The following is a 10045-nucleotide window of genomic DNA, read 5'->3' as shown; positions in this document are numbered from 1 at the left end:
GGGTCTATATACGCTTCTTATATATGTGTGTATATAGTGTGTATATATGTTGTATATTTTTGTGCATATGAGATATATACATGTTTTTATAAATGTTGTAGGCTCCACCACCCTTCTCCTTCATGTCTATTGACATTGATATGGACATTACGTTTTTATTTAAATTTATTATTCAGTTACTGCTGTGTTTTCTCAACATCCATGGATACGTTTATTATTCAATACCTGGCCAATCCATATTGTTGTTAGCGACCCTGTGACCATGAGGTGTGTTGGAGCTTGTTGTCCTATGACCGGCTCGGATAGATAAATACCACCATACCAGCACTATCCCATTAGGCCTGTAGAAGGAACTGATGCTCTGAGCGCGTAGCCTCATTTATATAGCTGTTCTTTCCTTGGTGTTTCTCTGCTCCTGGTGACATCCTCTTCTTGCACTCCACGGAGGTCCAGGCCAACTTTCTGGTGGCTACAGGACTGATTGCGGCTTTCCTACACACCAGCCATACCTGTGGACGCTCGTTCTGGATGTCGGACTACAGCTGCAACACCACTCTATACAGATGAGCCTGCTTTTAACTTATTTCCTGTAAGTGCATTAAATACCTTGCCAATAAATTGTACACTACACTCAGGTGGCACTTCCTGTATCTCCCCCTTCTCAAAACTGCTGGGCACACTAAATGATGCTAAATTTATTCAATTATTCAATTCATGAAATTCTGAGTAAAGTTGCCGGCTCAAATCTTGTGGTTTTTCAGTATCCAATAGGATTACTGTCCTCCCAAAGATTAATACCTGCAGCCCATAGCAGGGGACATTTACTCCTCAAGGGTCTCCTGCCAGTGCCACCTTCAGGTTGTTGGATATACAGGAGCCAACACTTGCCTACAAGCCTTCCCAATGAACCAAGACTGGCTTATGTGTAGAGGAAACTATACAACTAACTACAAAAGAAAGACACATTCCCAAAGGGATTTAAGAGCGCTGCTCTTGAATGGAAAAACCTCCTCAGAGAATGGGGTTTTTAGGCAGCAAGACAAAAGGTAATACAATAGAACAAAGATGTAAAAAAAGACTACATTTATTCAAAAAGGGGCAGAACAAACCCCCCCCCCCCCCAGCATAACAGTAAAAACATGAGCTCTTATGGCAACAGAATATTAAAAACACAGAAAAAAAAGAAAAAAAAAAGGAGAAGCAGATACACATGAACATTTACATATCCACACCAACTGGTACAAATCAGGGATGTGAAATACAAGTGGCATTACATTTACATATTCACATCAAGTAGTACAGGTCAAAGATGTGAGGTACAGGTGGCACTGACGCGTTTCGACCCACACTTGGGTCTTCCTCAGAGGGACATGCTGTTAGGGAAATGTATAGCAATTATTTTCTACACACAATGTTTGGTATATTACCATCACATCCATATACATATATATATTTACCCCATAAATGTATCCAAGTAACGACACAATTTAATTCCACAAGTAATGCTTCTCACTTGGAAGAAAAGGGGGGAAAAAAATGATATATGTATGGATGTGATGGTAATATGCCAAACATTGTGTGTAGAAAATAATTGCTATACATTTCCCTAACAGCATGTCCCTCTGAGGAAGACCCAAGTGTGGGTCGAAACGCGTCAGTGTCACCTATACCTCACATCTTTGACCTGTACTACTTGATGTGAATATGTAAATGTAATGCCACTTGTATTTCACATCCCTGATTTGTACCAGTTGGTGTGGATATGTAAATGTTCATGAGTATCTGCTTCTCCTTTTTTTTTTCTTTTTTGTGTTTTTAATATTCTGTTGCCATAGGAGCTCATGTTTTTACTGTTATGCTGGGGGGGGGGTTGTTCTGCCCCTTTTTGAATAAATGTAGTCTTTTTTTACATCTTTGTTCAATTGTATTACCTTTTGTCTTGCTGCCTAAAAACCCCATTCTTTGGGGAGGTTTTTCCATTCACTATACAACTAACTAGGATCTTGATTCATCCAGCTTGAAAGCTGTCTGCTTGTTGAAGTTTTGAAAGAGTGACAGCACTACAATACATTTGAATTGTGTTTGATATGTGTGTAATGCATGAAATCACTTGCCACATAGCATCAATGGCAGGCACCCTGAAATCCATACCAGATTCCTGCATGCTACTTCTCACCCAGCTTATTCCCACCCCAAGTAGTTGTGTTCTCTCACCTGTGCTTTTTGGGGTAAGTAACAGAGGTTGGGGTAAATTTACACAAGAGTTTGCCCCTTTGAAGAAGGATCTGTAGTGGATCAATTTTCAGAGAGCATTTGACAGGCAGTGAGGAGTAGTTCTGAGGAAGGATGCTTTGATAATTTTATGAAGCTATGTACAACACCCTGCTGGCCCTTTCGCTCACCAATTGATCTGCCTGCATTGCATAGAGAGCACGGAATTCTGGTGGTGATGAAATCATTGGACCTAAAATGAAATATATAAGGAATGTATAGATGGGAAAGGAATAATAAGACATAATATGAGCAGATTAACCCCTTAGTGACTAAGGGTAAAACAAATGTTAATGCCTGAACACAATTTTTACATGTGTTAGTAAAACTGAAAATATCATTACAATTACTTTGTGTAATCAGGTGGATTATACCTTGTTTTTCAGGACAAATTGGGCTTTCTTTAGGTGGTAAATGTTAACGGTTATCTCCTGATTTATTTATTTTTATTATCAAAGGAAACCTGGCCAAAAATAGTAAAAAAATAATTAGCAAAAAAAATGTAGCTGTATATTTTTGCTATTACCATAACTTACCACCAAAGACCAACCTAAATAAATTCTCCTGCTCTTGTTTGCTGCGATACCACATACTGTATGTGTATGCTAGTTGTTGTTTGTACCTGTTGCTTTTTTATCCTATCTAAAACACACTGACACTTATGCCGCGTACACACGATCAAACAAGCGGGTGGAAAAGTCCGTCAAACTGAAGTCCACCGGACAATCCCCCCATGTGTAGCCTCCGGCATACTTTTTTGACCCGAAAGTACGGCGGACTTAGAAAGTAGTTTTGCACTCCAATCTTCTCGCCGGACTCGCATTTCGGCGGACAATCCGGCCGTGTGTGTGCCAGTCCGCCGTACTTTTGAAATGAGCGGACTTTTCTTGCCCGGAGAAAAGTCCGCTCATTTCGAGCGGGTCTCCAGGTAGGCGGGGCCCGCGAAGGAGACGTCGCTGGCCCCGCCACCTGGTATGGACTTAAAGGGGAACCCCAATGCCGAAAAAATCGGTGTGGGGGTTCCCCCCAGGTCCACATTAGACCCTTGTCCGAGCACGCTACCCGGTCGGCCAGGAAAGGGGGGGACGAGCGAGCGCCCCCCCTCCTGAGCCGTACCAGGCTGTGTGCCCTCAACATGGGGGGGGGGCCTTGGCGAAGGAGGGGCCGCGCAGCCCCCCCACCCCAAAGCACCTTGTCCCCATGTTGATGAGGACAAGGGCCTCTTCCCGACAACCCTGGCTGTTGGTTGTCTGGGTCTGCGGGCGGGGGGCTTATCGGAATCCGGGAGCCCCCTTTAATAAGGGGGCCCCCGAAATACCGGCCCCCCACCCTATGTGAATAAGTATGGGGTACAAGACGGAAGACCCCCAGAGCTGTGCAATAAATTATTTTATCTTGTGTGTTGTGGTTTTTTTTGTACTTTATTTTACAGGTGAATGGGTAGGGGTACATTGTACCCCATACTCATTCACATAGGGTGGGGGGGCCGGTATCCGGGGGCCCCCTTATTAAAGGGGGCTCCCGGATTCCGATAAGCCCCCCGTCCGCAGACCCCGACAACCAACGGCCAGGGTTGTCGGGAAGAGGCCCTTGTCCTCATCAACATGGGGACAAGGTGCTTTGGGATGGGGGGCTGCGCGGCCCCCCCTTCCCCAAGGCACCCCCATGTTGAGGGCACGCGGCCTGGTATGGCTCAGGAGGGGGGGTGCTCGCTCGTCCCCCCCTTTCCTGGCCGACCGGGTAGCGTGCTCGGACAAGGGTCTGATGTGGACCTGGGGGGAACCCCCACGCCGATTTTTTCGGCGTGGGGGTTCCCCTTTAAGTCCATACCAGGTGGCGGGGCCAGCGACGTCTCCTTCGCGGGCCCCGCCTACCTGGAGATGCACTCGAAATGAGCGGACTTTCCTCCGCGTGTGTGGGTGAGTCCGTTCATTTCAAAAGTACGGCAGATAGTCCGGCGGACTTAGTACGCCATATTAGTCCGCTGAAAAAGTGCTGTGTGTGGGCAAGTAGCCCGTTCGGAAAGTCCGACAGACAGTCTGGCGGGAAGTCCGCCAGACTAAGTCCGAATAGACGGCTACGTGTGTATGCGGCATAACAGACACTGACACAAATTTAAAAAATGTTTTTTTGAAAAAAGTCTACCCAAAGTATACTGACCTTGACCTTTGACCCTGATCTTTGATCCTGGACTTGACCATTGACCCTTACCTTCACTAACACTAACCTTGGTACTGAACTAGATTAAACCTTGATCTAGCAATCGTTTTCTTTATTTTTCCATTTTTAAGGGATGGGCTGCTCACTGTGACAGCCAATCAGAGGGTCACAGCGATTAGGTGACCTGGAACCGGGAGTCCCGGGTCCCTATTGGTAGGATTGTTCTGAGACTCCCAGTGATAGCCTGGTCCCTGTGCTAGAAGCGGGCTGTGCAGCACGCTCCCAATACAAAGACAGGTATGCGGGCCGCATATTCTGTGAAGCTCTATGTTTGAGTATGGTCAACAGGAAGGGTTAAACTTCATCTTTAATATATATTATTTAGAAATTGTTCTGTTGGTAAAATAAAGTGCATGTCCAGGTATTTTTCAAATATAAGCAAAAAATAGAAAATAAATTCTGCTTTACCGATAGAGGATTTGTCAACATAAGTTTTTTAGTTTGATCTTGTTCGTGTCATGAGAAACAGCTTGTATTACTCCCTTTAGATGTCTTTGCCAGGCTTGTAAAATACTTGCAGGTGCAGCTGCTGGTAGGTCATTTCCTATTGAAGTAGGCACACCCTCATAATTACATCTCCCCAGCACCCTTTCTCTACACAGTGGGGTTGATTTACTAATGGCAAATAGACTGTTGACTAGGGATGAGCTTCGAGTTCCATGAACAGTGAACAATTTGGGGTGTTCTCGGCAAATTTGAAAAGTCGTGAAACACCCTGTACAAGTCTATGGGAGAAATCTAAAGTGCTAATTTTAAAGGCTAATATGCAAGTTACTGTCCTAAAAAGTGTTTGGGGACCTGGGTCCTGCCCCAGGGGACATGTATCAATGCAAAAAAAAGTTTTAAAAATGGCAATTTTTTCAGGAGCAGTGATTTTAATAATGCTTAAAGTGAAACAATAAAAGTGTAATATTCCTTTAAATTTCATACCTGGGGGTGTCTATAGTATGCCTGTAAAGGTGTGCATGTTCCCCGTGCTTAGAACTGTCCATGCACAAAGTGTCATTTCTGCAGGAAAAAAAGTCATTTAAAAAAAAAGCGTGGGGTTCCCCCAAATTCAATTACCAGGCCCTTCAGGTCTGGTATGGATATTAAGGGGAACCCCGTGTCAAATAAAAAAAAATGACGTGGGGTTTCCCCTAAATATCCATACCAGAGCCTTCAGGTCTGGTATGGATTTTAAGGGGAACTCCACGCCAAATAAAAAAAATGGAGTGGAGTTCCCCCAGATCCCACCCCCCTGTTTGAAATGGTAAGCCAGGCTTTCCCCCCTGCGTCAGAGGGGGGCGGGGTCAGGTAACGGGTGGCCTAGCCCTCCTCATATAAGAAATGTCAGGCTGCCGGGATCCCTGCAGTGTCTCCGCCAGTGGAGAAACAGGGGGGGCGGGATCTGGGGGTCCCCTTGTTAAAGGGGGCTTCCAGATTCTGATAAGCCCCCCGCCCACAGACCCCCACAACCATTGGCCAGGGTTGTGGGGATGAGGCCCTTGTCCTCATCAACATGGGGACAAGGTGCTTTGAGGGGTCTGTTGAGGGCATGTGGCCTGGTACGGTTCAGGAGGGGGGAAGTGCTCTCTTGTCCCCCCCTCTTTTCCTGCGGCCTGCCAGGATGCGTACTCGGATAAAGGATCTGGTACGGATTTTTAGGGGGAACTCCACGCCATTTTTTTAAAATTTGGCGTGGAGTTCCCCTTAAAATCCATACCAGACCCTTCAGGTCTGATATGGATATTTAGGGGGAACACCACATAATTATTTTTTTTTGACACGGGGTTCCCCTTAATTTCCATACCAGATCTGAAGGGCTTGGTAATTGAATTTGGGGGAACTCCACGCTTTTTTTTATCAATGACTTCTCTGTATTATTGGGAGCCGACAATTCATTATAGCCACGAGTGATTTTAAATGACTTTTTTTCCTGCAGAAATGACACTTTGTGCAGGGACAGTTCTAAGCACAGGAAACATGCGCCCCTTTACAGGCATACTATACACACCCCCAGGTACGAAATTTAAAGGAATATTAAACTTTTATTGTTTCACTTTAAGCATTATTAAAATCAGTGCTTGCGAAAAAACGTTAGTTTTTAAAACTTTTTTTGCATTGATACATGTCCCCTGGTGCAGGACCCAGGTCCCCAAACACTTTTTAGGACAATAACTTGCATATTAGCCTTAAAAATTAGCACTTTATATTTTGAACATTTGAGTCCCATAGACTTTAATAGGGTTCTAAAGTTCACACTAAGTTTAGGTTTGTTCGCAGGTTCTGGTGCGAACCGAACCGGGGGCTGTTCGGCTCATCCTTACTGTTGACTTTGCAAGGGAAGCTGCATTTGCAAGAAAATTTTCCAAAGAGCTTAGTGAATGTGGTAAATCTTTGCTCACTTCATCATCCAGTCTTGTGCAAGCAAAAATGCTGTTTTTTAAAAAAAAAAACTTTCCCTGAAGACATTTGGGTATTCGCAAAGTTCTGGGGAAAATTTTCTTGCAAAGTTTCATAGTTGGTAAGGTTGTATAATGCATTCACTAAGATGCCCATCTAAGAGCTTTTTGAAACGATTGACACTCCCAATTGTGGAAGGGAGTTTTACATCCTTACCACTCTAAAGCCGCGTACACACGTAGACGTCTGTCCGACGTACTTAGTCTGGCGGACTTCCCGCCAGACTGTCCGTCGGACTTTCCGAACGGGCTACTTGTCCACACACGGCACTTTTTCAGCGGACTAATACGGCGTACTAAGTCCGCCGTACTATCCGCCCTACTTTTGAAATGAACGGACTCGCCCACACACGCGGAGGAAAGTCCGCTCATTTCAAGCGCGTCTCCAGGTAGGCAGGGCCCGCGAAGGAGACGTTGCTGGCCCCGCCGCCTTGTATGGACTTAAAGGGGACCCCAACGCCGAAAAAAATCAGCATGGGGGTCCCCCCCCAAGTCCACAACAGATCCTTGTCCGAGCACGCTACCCGGCCGGCCAGGAAAGGGGGGCGAGCGAGCGCCCCCCCTCCTGAGCCATACCAGGCCGCGTGCCCTCAACATGGGGGGTGCCTTGGGGAAGGGGGGGGCCTGCGGGGCCCCCCCACCCCAAAGCACCTTGTCCCCATGTTGATGAGGACAAGGGCCTTTTCCCGACAACCCTGGCCGTTGGTTGTCGGGGTCTGCGGGCGGGGGGCTTATCGGAATCCGGGAGCCCCCTTTAATAAGGCGGCCCCCGGATACCGGCCCCCCACCCTATGTGAATGAGTATGGGGTACAATGTACCCCTACCCATTCACCTGTAAAATAAAAGTACAAAAAAAACACAACACACAAGATAAAATACTTTATTGCACAGCTCCGGGGGTCTTCCGTCTTCGGGGGTCTTCTCGCCGGACTCCTCCGCTATCTTCTTGTAGCTCTTTTACTAGCGGAGGAGCCCGGCATTCTTCTTCGTCGCCGCGGCCTCTTCTTCCGACTTCGGGGGTTTTGTTCCCCCACTTCGGTTCTTCTCCGGTCTTCTGTCGCCGCCGACGCCTTCCGTTCTTCTTCTTCTTCTTCTTTTTCTCCAGGAGATGTTGACTCGACGATCTCTCCGGCCGCAATGCCAGGGACGCGCTGCGCTGCCACTTATATAGGGACAAAGGGCGGTGTCACATGGGTTTATGTCACATGGGTTGGTCACATGGGTTGATGTCACATGGCGACAGTCCCAGCATCCTCCGGGACTGTGACATCGTAAGGGGGCGGGGTCACCATGTGACACCAACCCATGTGACATAAACCCATGCCGGTAAGCACTGCGGATAAAAGTGATCTTGCGGCGAATCTGCACCAGAGACCACTTTTATCTTAAACCGGACCGCTCACTAAATAAGAGGATACTGGGGTTATGGCAGCTAGCTGCTGCCATAACAACGATGTTCCTCTTTAGGGATAAGCTTCGCCTGTGGCCAATCATAGCTCAGGCTGTGTAGTACACGCCCCACACTATATAAGGCCGCCAGCGCGGCGGCCTTGTGTAGTGTGTTGGCGTCTGAAGCAGTTAGTGGGTGTTCTGTGTACCTTCAACACAGTATACACCGATCGTTATCGGCCGATTTTTCGATCTTGCTCTTCTGTAGTGGTTGTTGCCTGCGTGCCCTGACCGCAGTGTACACCGCTATATTCACCTCACCTATATAGCTAGCGATATATCTATCTTTTATAATAGAGCTTGCAGTCAGTGTTAGGAGCTTGTGCGTGCTGTCTGCATGCTCTTTACCCAGTACACACCGCTATACCCACCTACATAGCTCTTCTCTATTTGAGCCATCTGCAGGAGTTATTGGAAGTTGTGTGTGCCTCCAGCACAGCACAGTATACATCTGTATTTACCCTTTATTGCTGGTGTTCTATAATAAAGGCATCTGCAGGAGTTGGTGGGTGTTGTGTGCCTCCAGCACAATATACACCTGCATCTACCCTTTATTCCTGTTCTCTAATAGAGCCATCTGCAGGGCTTAGTGGGTGTTGTGTGCCTCCAGTACAGTATACCCCTTTATCTACCCTTTATTGCTGGTGTTCTATAATAAAGGCATCTGCAGGAGTTAGTGGGTGTTGTGTGCCTCCAGCACAACATACACCTGTATCTACCCTTTATTCCTGTTCTCTAATAGAGCCATCTGCAGGGCTTAGTGGGTGTTGTGTGCCTCCAGTACAGTATACCCCTTTATCTACCCTTTATTGCTGGTGTTCTATAATAAAGGCATCTGCAGGAGTTAGTGGGTGTTGTGTGCCTCCAGCACAATATACACTACCCAATTGCTGTTTTACCCAACTCCCTTTAGGCCATTACCATGTCTGGAAGGCCAGCAAGGAGAGGCAGACAGGCGCGACCCGATAAAAGAGGACAAGCAGGCTCTGTGTCTAGAGACAACAGTGCTGGTCGTGGACGCGGTGCATCGTCATCATCAGCACGTGGCCATGGGACACGCTTGTCCTTCTTTTCGGCAGCTGGACATGTTGAGCCGCAACATGCCAACGACTTGGTAGAGTGGATGACCAAGCCCTCTTCATCCTCCTCATCCTCTCTCACCCAGTCTCAGGGTACTAGCAAAGCAGGTGCCAACGCATCGTCTTCCCTCGTCTCAATGTCATCATCAGTGACTTCTTCCCTAGACCCACCACGTCCTCCTGAGGAGTCTCCTGAACTCTTTGAGCACAGTGTTGGGTACATGCTCCAGGAGGATGCCCAGTGTTTTGTAGGCTCTGATGATGATACTCAGCTAGAGGAAGGCAATAGCGTGAATGCAGAGAGAGGGGATGCTCAAGAAGGACAGCAATCTGGCAGTCATGTTCCACAAGCTGCATACTGCCAGGTTTGCTACAGCGATGAAGAGGGAGGGGCTGATGAGGGCACTGACTCCACTTGGGTGCCTGGTAGGAGAGAGGAGGAGGAGGAGGAGGCACATGTCCAACGAGGCAGGATGCCCTCTGGGGGCCAGCTTAGGGGCAGCACACCGACTGAATCACACCGCAGAGCTCTGTCTGTGCAGGGTGCTGCCTCTGCGCGTTATTCTAAAAGTTCTTTGGTG

This window comes from Lithobates pipiens, unplaced genomic scaffold (genome assembly GCF_037356315.1).
Source record: "Lithobates pipiens isolate NorthernLeopardFrog02 unplaced genomic scaffold, aLitPip1_a1.2 Scaffold_25, whole genome shotgun sequence".
Taxonomy (NCBI): Eukaryota; Metazoa; Chordata; class Amphibia; order Anura; family Ranidae; genus Lithobates; species Lithobates pipiens.
This window is presented reverse-complemented; position numbering follows the sequence as displayed.